Source organism: Schistocerca piceifrons, chromosome 4 (assembly GCF_021461385.2).
Source record: "Schistocerca piceifrons isolate TAMUIC-IGC-003096 chromosome 4, iqSchPice1.1, whole genome shotgun sequence".
NCBI classification, from domain to species: Eukaryota; Metazoa; Arthropoda; class Insecta; order Orthoptera; family Acrididae; genus Schistocerca; species Schistocerca piceifrons.
The window spans coordinates 101,485,210-101,497,947 of NC_060141.1; positions in this window are offsets into that span (position 1 = coordinate 101,485,210).

Consider the following 12,738-nt stretch of genomic DNA (forward strand, 5'->3'; position numbering starts at 1 on the left):
ACATAATTTGCATTTGGCCAGAACAGATCGAATACGTTTTTCCATATTACTCAAGTAGCAATTTTCTCGTAATTTATGAAAACATTTTCTGGGACCAAAGTGTGCATAACTGAAATGTGTATACCAAATCAGCTTATTAACCCACTCATCAGGAATACAAACTAACCAAACAGAGTTGTCGACCGATTTTCGTTTAAAAAGAATGTCATTGCGGACTAAATAATGCTGTCTAATCGCTACGCTTTCCTTTCTCCTCCACTTCTCCTTAATATCCTTCCAGATTGGATCCTTATTTTGCTCCTTAGCGATGTCCTGGAGCGAAGACGAAATAAAGTTCTCAAACGCAACACCTTGAATATACATCAAACAATAATTGTTTTCCTTGCAGTCCTCTTCAGCACTTTGTTTCAAACCCGTAGGTGCACGTGATAAAGCATCAGCAACAATATTTGAAGAACCCTGTATGTAAACAATACTAAAGTCAACGCCCATCGTGACAATCTGCCGTGAGTTAATTTTGTCGACATAAGAAATTCCAGAGCTCGATGATCGGTGTAAACCTTAGTATGTATGCCAAACAAAAATGTCCGAAATTTTGTGAAAGCCCAAACAACAGCCAAAGCTTCAAGTTCCGTAATCGAATAATTCTTTTCTGATTTAGAAAGAACGCGACTTCCAAATGCAATAGTCTTTTGTACTACAACGCCGTTTTCTTCTATCTCTTGAAATAAGTGTGCCCCTAGGCCCTTGTATGATGAGTCCGTTGCCAAACAAAATTCTTTAGATAAATCCGGATGTGAAAGAAGTGGAGCAGCAACTAAAGCATCACGAAGCTGTTCAAATTCTGACTGAGCTTCCTCATCCCAACACCAATTAGATTTCTTTCCAGATAGTTCACATAAACGAGGTGTGGCCAAATCGTCCAATTTAACAAAGCGTCGAAGAAAATTACAGACACCAAGGAAACTACGAACATCACGTTTTGTAGTAGGAACAGCATAATTACGAATAGCGTCTAATTTTTCTGGATCAGGAAGAATACCTTCTGTAGAAATAATGTGACCGAGAAATTTCACCTGAGAACGACCAAATTCAGATTTTTCTAAGTTCACAGTAATGCCAACTCTTGCAAAGATACGTAATAATGAATCCAAAATTTTGTTGTGCTCACTCCAAGAATGTTTAGCAATAAGAATGTCGTCAACATATGAAGTAATATTGTCACGAAGATAAACAGGTAAAATTTCATTTAAGCTACGAATGAATGCTGCTGAAGATACAGTAAGTCCAAACGGTAAATTCCAATGTCACTTTTGGGTAAAACAGTCATATCCGGTTATTGTTTACTTACTCTCTAGATAGATTGATAGTAGAAGAGTTGGTTTGACAGATGCAAAGAATAGTAAAAGAGTAGGCAGCGGTACAGAAAACTAAAAGAGAAATAGCACCACTACAGCTCGGGGCCCTATGCTCGCTACGGCACAGATTCACTTAGAGTAGTGAATCCCCTGAGGACTTTAATAGCCGCACATAATTTCCAGTTTGTGACTTAATGGCAACTTTGGCGGAAGTGCGTACATAAATTGATCTAGCCATGAATATGGATGTATGTCATTCTTAGAATTGCGGAAGATCTTAAATTTCCGAACAGTCAAAAAGTGTTTATAATCAAAGTTTTCGCCTCGTGGCGACAAAGACCTACCGCGTCTGTCCCAGTCCGAATGTCGATTATTGTTAAATTCACGCGCCTGGCGCTCTCTTGTTGCATCACGTAAATGAAACAAATTATTTTCTTCAAACCCTTCTGCTAAACTAACACTTGTCAATTTATCTGAGATCTCCTCAGCTCTTTCCGATGAGTCACTTAATTGTTCTTTCTGTTTATTTATGTCTTCTGTAAATGTCGCGACTCGGGTTTCGGTGATGTCACATTTAGTAGTTAACTGTTCACACTGTTGCGTTAAGTTATTTATTCTGTCATTTGGTACGGATTCCTCGATTCTTTCAATTATTTCTTCCTTATCGTGTGCATGTTGTAAATTTAATTCTGAAAATTTCTGTACTATCACGCGATCTTTTTCTTCCTGTTCCCTGCCCTGTTCCTCTTGTCTGATCTCTACTGCAATTAATCTATTATTGTGAGAATTCAAAATCGGTTGCGCCTCCTCTCTAACTTCCCTCTTTAATTCATCTTTCATGTTTTTGAAACATGTCCCCGTTCGTGAGCCTAACTGTGTTTCCATTGTTCCCACATCAGTTTTTATTTCAGATCCCAAAGTTCCCATCTCTGTTTTAATTGTTCCTATCTCTGTTTTAATTGTTCCTATTTGTGATCACACTGTTTTTAATTCAGATCGTAGTGAGTCTAACCGTGTTTCCATTGTTCCCATCTTTGATCTCAAATTTATTATAGCACCCATTAACTGCTCCATTTCTTCTGTCGTTAACCACGCAATCTGAGAATTTTTCGATTGTGAAAAATTTTGAACTGTTTCCGGACTATTTTCCCGACTTATTGAATTGTTTTCAACTTCATTATTCATGATACTGTTTTCCTCTGTTGGCGAGTTCGCCATGTTAACAATTTCGTCATTCTCACTATCCATCATTTTTGCCTTTTTCATCGATCGCGTAATCATTTACAAAATATACAAAACTCGTCACTATATGAAAATTACACACAATGACACTTTATCATCAACAATATCATTCACACGAAATGTTTCCTTCATACACGATTAACGAACAATTGAAATAATTGCACTAGATTGTCAAATGCGTATACAAGACAACAATTTAAATTTTGAAAAATACCATTAGAAAAATGACAATTAGCAAATCTACACATGCAAAATAGACTACAATTACTAAACTCAAATTACTACAACAATACTACAGTCTACTATTTTTACAATCAGAAGATTCCAAGGGACGATCCGAAGCAGCGGTCGCCACGTGCATGGGGGCTTAATTAAATAAGATTGAAAATACTTTTTTAGTTTTTAGTAGCTGTATGTCCGATTACGCTGTGTCTCGTAATCGGTTGGCCCTGACTAGTATTATTACGCTATCTGACTGCAAAGAACAACAACAAGAATGGAATGAAATTTTTCGTTAACACAATTAATTAATTAAGTCCCCAGCAACTATAAAACCTACAAAACCCAAGCACAAATGTAATTGTTCTGTGTGTGGGAGTGTGACTCAACGTACACATCTGGCACGGTTCTTCTTCAACAAGACAAGAATTTTTAAATACCAATTATACTGACGTGATAAAAGAAAATTAGAAATACGATAATTGCGTAAGGAAAGCAGAATTACACTCTAATACAAGAACACACGCCAGATGCTTTGTTGACTGAACCTGTAATGACGCATTATTTAGGACACTGAAATTGAAAACAAACGGAGTTAATTACCTCATTTATATTGACGAAAATCATTCTAATCCTTACATTATATCTCAACCAGAACTCTCCAATATCGCATCTCAGGAAGCACTGCCTAATAGCACATCTCAACAAACACTCTCTGCTACAACATCTCAGCACAGACTACCCCGAGTCCTCGACGGGCACTGACTACTACGAGCTCTCTCCAAGCACTGACTTCTACGAGTTCTTAACAGGCACTGTGGAGGCGGCTTAATAATACTCTTTGGCGCAGTGGCTCAGTGTAGCCACCTTTCAACGTGCTGTCTGGGAACTACATTGCCTGTAAACAGTTTTCTTATAATTGTTACTAAAAATTATTATTTGCAAGAAATTCAATGAAAAAATAAATAATTATGTAACAGAGAACAAAAAACCCCCCACACCCACAGCCACAAAACAATTTTCATAGATTTCAGTCAGTTTTACATAGCAGATAAAGTATAGAACATTACACAAAACATTGTATTGTTACATTGTTTCTCGTATTAGTAGTGCTCTTCAGTGAAGTCATTTAGTAAAAAACTGTCGTCTACTTAGCTGAATGGTCAGTGCGTCTGACTGCCATGCAGAGGGCTTTGGTTCGATTGCAGGCAGGCTCTGAGATTTTCTCCGCTCAGGGAGTGGATGTTTTCTTCTCCTCATTATCATTTCGTCATCAGTGATACGCATGTCGCACAATATGGAGTCAACTCGGTGGCTGAACTTCCCCGTGTGCGGACTCCCGGCCCTCAGTACCATACGATCATTTCATTTCATTTCAGCGATAAACCGAGTGCTCGAGTGGCAATGTTATTTGTTTGAGAAACTGCAATAAGAAGCGTGTCTTGTGGACCTAGTAAAAGATGGTGATGACTGCAGCGAGGACGAATAACTTCGTTATCATCTACAGTTGGTGAACGAGATCCATATTGACATAGTTGGTTTAACACTGCCATCTCTGTGACGATACGGAAGACTTCAGTCTTGGTCTGCATCGTGGGATCTGGCCGAAAGTTTTTCACGGTCATAGCCATGGTTTTGAATAATGTGTCTGTTGTATCCTTTTTACTGGACGTGGTAACTACAGAACTTCTAGACGGTTTTTAATTTGGAGTCTCTGTTATTTATTCTCATTTAAATATTTGAGAAGGGCATCATATTCCTTCCATTTTTGGGTCAGAGGATGTTGGCATGTGACTGAAAGAGGTGGGTCCAATTTTCTGACATTTGGGGCAAAGTAATTCATACTTAGTTGTTTCTGAACATTTTTCCTTATCTTCAGTTGCGATATAACATTCGTCTTCCATACATTCTAGAATCCTCAGCCCGTCCCAGTAGCTAGCCCTATTCTTTTTATGGTCCAGATCTTATTACACTTATTTCTTATTTTCCATGTGTTGGTTACTGATGAAGGACACTCTTCCATTGTCTTTGGCACTCATTCACTAAAACCCAGCGCACAACGCATTGGACACGTCGAGAACCTGACATAAAGCGTTGGCGCACTACACATCGCGCTAAGTCACGAGACACTTCCACTAGTTAGTAAATATGGGGTGGACCATTCGGCGACACAAGCTTGAACGAGATATGTCCGACAGAACAGGTATCACACATATAATAATACATACGTGTTTGACAGTAAGGGTAACTTAAGACCAGATGCACACTGTGTCCGAATGCTTACGAGGATCGGGTAAAGCTGTGATGACGAACGCTGTGACGTAGTGTGCGACAAGTTGAGAAACTGCGTTGGAGGGGAAATGTGTCCAGATATCTACTGATTTACCTTCTCTAAATCCGAATTGGCGGCTGAGGGCCAGAAGAGCCCTATGAACCTGTAGGCGTTTGCACAACAGCTTCTCCAGCACCTTAGTCATTGTGTTTATACCCTAATGCCCATTAAAATTGCTACACCACGAAGATGACGCGCTACAGACGCAAAATTTAACAGACAGGAAGAAGATTCTGTGATATGCAAACAATTAGCTTTTCAGAGCATTCACACAAGGTTGGCGCTGGTGGCGACACCTACAACGTGCTGACATGAGGAAAGTTTCCAACTGATTTCTCATACACAAACAGCAGTTGACCGGCGATGCCTCGTGAATCGTTGTTATGATGCGTCGTGTAAGGAGGAGAAATGCGTACCATCACGTTTCCGACTTTGATAAAGGTCGGAATATAACCTATCGCGATTGCGGTGTATCGTATAGCGACACTGCTGCTCGCGTTGGTCGAGATCCAATGACTGTGAGCAGAATATGGAATCGGTAAGTTCAGGAGGGTAATATGGAACGCCGTGCTGGAACCCAACGGCCTCGTATCACTAGCAGTCGAGATGACAGGCATCTTATCCGCATCGCTGTAACGGATCGTGCAACCACGTCTCGATCCCTGAGTCACCAGATGGGGACCTTTGCAAGACAACAACCATCTGCACGAACAGTTCGACGACGTTTGCAGCAGCATGGACTATCAGCTCGGAGACCATGGCTGCGGTTACCCTTGACGCTGCATCACAGACAGGAGCGCCTGCGATGGTGTACTCAACGACGAACCTGCGTGCACGACTGGCAAAACGTCATTTTTCGGATGAATCCAGGTTCTGTTTACAGCATCATGATGGTCGCATCCGTGTTTGTCGACATCGCGGTGACCGCACATTAGAAGCGTGTATTCGTCATCGCCATACTGGCGTAACACCCGGCGTGATGGTTTCGGGTGCCATTGGTTACACGTCTCGGTCACCTCTCGTTCACATTGACGGTACTTTGAACAGTGGACGTTGCATTTCAGATGTGTTAGGACCCGTGGCTCCACCCTTCATTCGATCCCTGCGAAACCCTACATTCAGCAGGATAATGCACGATTGCATGTTGCAGTTCCTGTACGGACCTTTCTGGGTACATAAAATGTTCGATTGCTGCCCTGGCCAGCACATTCTCCAGATCGCTCACCAATTGAAAACGTCTGGTCAATGGTGAACTGTGGTATCGTGTTGAAGCCGCATGGGCAGCTGTACCTGTACACGCCATCCAAGCTGTGTTTGACTCAATGCCCAGGCGTATCTAGGCCGTTGTTACGGCCAGAGGTTGTTGTTCTGGGTACTGATTTCTCAGGATCTATGCACCCAAATTGCGTGAAACTGTAATCACATGTCACTTCTAGTATAATATATTTGTGGATTTATTCTTGGTGCAGCAATTTTAATGGCCAGTAGTGTAAGACAAATCGGCCCACACGTTTCCCGGGAGACTGCGTAATTCGGTTTCGCAGTTGTACGGAGTTAAACGAAACGACGGGAGCCTCTTCAGCCGCCGACGGCAGACACAGGTTGGCCGGCGGGACGCCGCTGCGGAATTCGCGGATATTTCAGCGGCACGGCATTTTTCTTCCGGCCGCGGGCCGAGCTAAGTGCGCCTTTATTTCCGCTCCTTTTTCCAGGCCCTCTTTTACCTCGCCGGCTCGTTCGGCGGATGGTAACGAGCGGGCGCCACTGGCCGCCGTCCAGCTGTTATTCCGCAGCTGCTGCTCCGACAAAGCTCCGAGAGGGGAGGCAAAAGATTTCCCCGTGATTACCTTTAATCCGGGCGAGGCGCGCGTGTAATGGGCCGGCATTAGTCGGACCCGAGGCCGGCCGGTGGAGGTGGAGGCGGCGGGGGCGGTGGCAGTGGCGGCGGCTAATCCGCGTAATGGCCAGGACCGACGCAGGCGCTGCGCGGGACGCCGCCGACGCCCATTGTTCCAGCGCGGGGGCTGCGCTGACCATTGTGTGCGGCCCGCAAGAGCGCCGCTGCCTCGTCGGCAGGCCTCCTCCGCCGCCCCCGCCGCCGCCGCCGCGGCGCCGCCTGCAGACAGTTTAGTTGCCGCCACTGGTCACTGTTTATACGTGTCCGGCGTTCCTGCGGGGGCCTCTTGTATTACTGAGAGTGCCGCGGCAGACCCAGTTTCCGCTGCCGGGGAGGCTCATTTCCATACCTGGAATCGCCGGCGAAAACTCTTCTACTACCGTCTGGCCATCCGACAATATCTACTTCTATACTCCGACATGTGCACTAACGTCACTTGTCCCTTTTCCTTTTCCAGTCGCGAGTAGTCTGCGGGAAGAACGACCGCCGGTACACCTTTGCTTCGGATCGAATCTAATTTTATCTTCCTACTCTTTCCTCGTGATACACGCAGGAATATATTTACAACCGCACAGCCCTTCTGACGTTAACTGTGTTAGATATGAAAATATTACCTGTTGGTGAAAGACGAAAATTTGTGCCGGACTTGGCCTTCAAACCGGATGTCCCATTTGTCGCGATGTTTAGCAAACTCAAGTGGCAGACTCTGCAAGAGAGGCGCTATGCATCGCGGTGTAGCTTGCTGTCCAGGTTTCGAGAGGGTGCGTTTCTGGATGAGGTATCGAATATATTGCTTCCCCCTACTTATACCCCACGAGGCTAATACACAGAAAGAAGGATCCTTTATTGTATGATTATATGATAGCGGAACAAACACTGGTAGCAGTTACTTCTGTAAAATATCTGGTAGTATGCGTGCGGAACGATTTGAAGTGGAATGATCATATGAAATTAATTGTTGGTAAGGCGGGCACCAGGTTGAGATTCATTGGGAGAGTCCTTAGAAAATGTTGTCCATCAAGAAAGGAGGTGGCTTACAAAACACTCGTTCGACCTATACTTGAGTATTGCTCATGAGTGTCGGATCCGTACCTGGTCGGGTTGACGGAGGAGATAGAGAAGATCCAAAGAAGAGCGGCGTGTTTCGTCACAGGGATATTTGGTAAGCGTGACAGCGTTACGAAGATGTTTAGCAAACCCAAGTGGCAGACTCTGCAGGAAAGGCGCTCTGCATCGCGGTGTAGCTTGCTGTGCAGGTTTCGAGAGGGTGCGTTTCTGGATGAGGTATCGAATATATTGCTTCCTCCTACTTATACCTCCCGAGGAGATCACGAATGAAAAATTAGAGAGATTCGAGCGGGCACGGAGGCTTTCCGACAGTCGTTCTTCCCGCGAACCATACGCGACTGGAACTGGAAAGGGAGGTAATGACAGTGGTACGTAAAGTGCCCTCCACCACACACCGTTGGGTGGCTTGCGGAGTATAAATGTACACGTAGATGAAGAGCTCACCTAAACCCACTTCTGCTATCTGAGCACGTTTCCAGCACCGACACAGACTTCCAAATGTCACACTGCCTACGACACCATTAGATGTTGTCTTCAGACCTGAGCCGTGGTGTGCCTTTTCTGCCACACCAGCTCTTTGGCAGTACTATCGATTACCCGACTGTACTACGATCTTTCCCCTGTTGTGATCTGCGGCAGGTATTTGCGGTAGAGGAGTTGGTCGTGGGACTCTGTACGAGGCACTAGGACGTGCTTCAGGGGACGAAGGAGCAAAACACGCGGGCTCGGCCAGCAGCGGCGCGACCGGCCTACCTTGCAGGACGGTCGCGAGTTTGTGGTGCACATGCCTAATGTCAACTCAGGGCGCTGCTCGTCGCCTTGCCTTGGTACCCGTTTTCTCGAAAATACCGTTTCGTCGAGACCATCTCGAACAAAGCGTTCCATTAGAGGTGTAAGTGGTTTTGGTGCCTTCGTTTCGTGGAACCATTTGCGTTGTAGCGACTGTCACGTGTGGGGTGGTTGGTTGGTCTAGTGTTGTGTTGATGAAGTGAGAGCAGCCGGAAAGGTGTGTGACCGTAAGGACACCAGCAGTCAGTACTTCCTTTAAGGAAATCAGCGTCCCTGAAAGATGTAGTGACTGTAAGCTACTGAAGATATTAATTCATAGTCTAGTAGGCTGGCCGGAATGGCCGAGCGGTTCTGGGCGCTACAGTCTGGAACCGCGCGACCGCTACGGTCGCAGGTTCAAATCCTGCCTCGGGCATGGATGTGTGTGATGTCTTTAGGTTAGTTAGGTTTAAGTAGTTCTACGTTCCAGGGGACTGATGATGGTTCAAATGGCTCTGAGCACTATGGGAGTTAACTTCTGAGGTCGTCAGTCCCCTATAACTTAGAATTACTTAACCTAACTAACCGAAGGACATCACACACATCCATGCCCCAGGCAGGATTCGAACCTGCGACCGTAGCGCGGGACTGATGACCTCAGAAGTTAAGTCCCATAGTGCTCAGAGCCATTTGAACCATTTTTTTTTTGACTGCTCGTGACAAGCGGGAATTCGTATCCCACTCCGGCACAAATTTTTGTGTGTCACCAATAGATAATATCCTCTTACCAATACAGCGAATGTCAGGAAGCTTTCGCAGTTGCAAGTAAATTTCATTAATTTAGTACAGTAGCAAGGTCGTCATTAATCTCCGTCTCTTCAGGCAGTGTTAAAAATAAATAAGTCCGCAGGAGGAGGAATATATTGATTGATTCTTCTAGGAACCTACGCTCTCGGAATGTTAACAATAAATCACACTCTAGCGCAGAAAGCCTCTCATGGAGCGGCTGCCATTGAAGTTGGCTGGTGATCTCTGCGACGCATTTGGGCTACTCAGGCTACCTGTAACGCTGCTCTTTTTTTCTGTTTCCTCTATGAATCCTACCGGATTTTTTTTTCGGGGGTCGTCAGTCTTCTGACTGGTTTGATGCAGCCCGCCACGGATTCCTCTCCTGTGCTAACCACTTCATCTCAGAATAGCACTTGCAACATATGTCCTCTATTACACTCCTGGAAATGGAAAAAAGAACACATTGACACCGGTGTGTCAGACCCACCATACTTGCTCCGGACACTGCGAGAGGGCTGTACAAGCAATGATCACACGCACGGCACAACGGACACACCAGGAACCGCGGTGTTGGCCGTCGAATGGCGCTAGCTGCGCAGGATTTGTGCACCGCCGCCGTCAGTGTCAGCCAGTTTGCCGTGGCATACGGAGCTCCATCGCAGTCTTTAACACTGGTAGCATGCCGCGACAGCGTGGACGTGAACCGTATGTGCAGTTGACGGACTTTGAGCGAGGGCGTATAGTGGGCATGCGGGAGGCCGGGTGGACGTACCGCCGAATTGCTCAACACGTGGGGCGTGAGGTCTCCACAGTACATCGATGTTGTCGCCAGTGGTCGGCGGAAGGTGCACGTGCCCGTCGACCTGGGACCGGACCGCAGCGACGCACGGATGCACGCCAAGACCGTAGGATCCTACGCAGTGCCGTAGGGGACCGCACCGCCACTTCCCAGCAAATTAGGGACACTGTTGCTCCTGGGGTATCGGCGAGGACCATTCGCAACCGTCTCCATGAAGCTGGGCTACGGTCCCGCACACCGTTAGGCCGTCTTCCGCTCACGCCCCAACATCGTGCAGCCCGCCTCCAGTGGTGTCGCGACAGGCGTGAATGGAGGGACGAATGGAGACGTGTCGTCTTCAGCGATGAGAGTCGCTTCTGCCTTGGTGCCAATGATGGTCGTATACGTGTTTGGCGCCGTGCAGGTGAGCGCCACAATCAGGACTGCATACGACCGAGGCACACAGGGCCAACACCCGGCATCATGGTGTGGGGAGCGATCTCCTACACTGGCCGTACACCACTGGTGATCGTCGAGGGGACACTGAATAGTGCGCGGTACATCCAAACCGTCATCGAACCCATCGTTCTACCATTCCTAGACCTGCAGGGAACTTGCTGTTCCAAAAGGACAATGCACGTCCGCATGTATCCCGTGCCACCCAACGTGCTCTAGAACGTGTAAGTCAACTACCCTGGCCAGCAAGATCTCCGGATCTGTCCCCCATTGAGCATGTTTGGGACTGGATGAAGCGTCGTCTCACGCGGTCTGCACGTCCAGCACGAACGCTGGTCCAACTGAGGCGCCAAGTGGAAATGGCATGGCAAGCCGTTCCACAGGACTACATCCAGCATCTCTACGATCGTCTCCATGGGAGAATAGCAGCCTGCATTGCTGCGAAAGGTGGATATACACTGTACTAGTTCCGACATTGTGCATGCTCTGTTGCCTGTGTCTATGTGCCTGTGGTTCTGTCAGTGTGATCATGTGATGTATCTGACCCCAGGAATGTGTGAATGAAGTTTCCCCTTCCTGGGACAATGAATTCACGGTGTTCTTATTTCAATTTCCAGGAGTGTATTTGCTGGATGTATTCCAATCTCTGTCTTCCTCTACAGTTTTTGCCTTCTACAGCTCCCTCTAGTACCATGGAAGTCATTTCCTCATGTCATATCATCCTGTCACTTCTTCTTATCAGCGTTTTCAACATATTCCTTTCCTCTCCGATTCTACACAGAACTTCCTCATTCCTTACCTTATCAGTTTAGCTAATTTTCAACATTCGTCTGTAGCACCACATCTCAAATGCTTCGATTCTCTTCTGTTCCCGTTTTCCCATAGTCCATGTTTCACTACCATAGAATGCTGTATTACAGACGTACATTCTCATAAATTTCTCCTTCAAAATAAGGCCAATATTCATTATTAGTAGATTTCTCTTGGCCAGGAATGACCTATTTGCCACTGCTAGACTACTTTTGATGTCCTCCTTGCTCCATCCGTCACTCGTTATTTTATTGCCCAGGTAGCAGAATTTCTTAACTTCATCTACCTCGTGACCATCGATCCTGATATTAGGTTTCTCCCTGTCGTCATTTCTACTACTTCTCATTACCGTCGTCTTTCTTCGATTTACTCTCAGGCCATACTCTGTACTCATTGGAATGTTCATTCCATTCAGCATATCATGTAATTATTCTTCACTTTCACTCAAGATAGCAATGTCATCAGCGTATCGTATCGTTAATATCCTTTCACCTTGAATTTTAATTCTACTCCTGAATCATTCTTTTATTTCCATCATTGCTTCCTCGATGTACAGATTAAACAGTAGGGGCGAAAGACTACATCCTTGTCTTACACCCTTTTTAATCCGTGCACTTCGGTCTTGGTCGTTCACTCTTATGATTCCCTCTTGGTTGTTGTACATATTGTATATGACCCGTCTGTCCCTATAGCTTACCCATATTTTTCTCAATATTTCGAACGTCTTGCACCATTTTACACTGTGAAACGCTTTTTTGAGATCGACAAATCCTATGAATGTGTCTTTATTTTTCATTAGTCTTGCTTCTATTATTAACCGCAACGTCATAATTGCCTCTCTCGTGCCTTTACCTTTCATAACGCCAAACTTATCGTCATCTAGCACATCCTCAATTTTCTTTTCCATTCATCTGCACATGATTGTTTTCACGAACTTTTCTTCTACTCCTTCCCCTACAACTGCATTCCAGTCCCCCATGACTATTAGATTTTCATCTCTCATTACATATTGTATTACCCT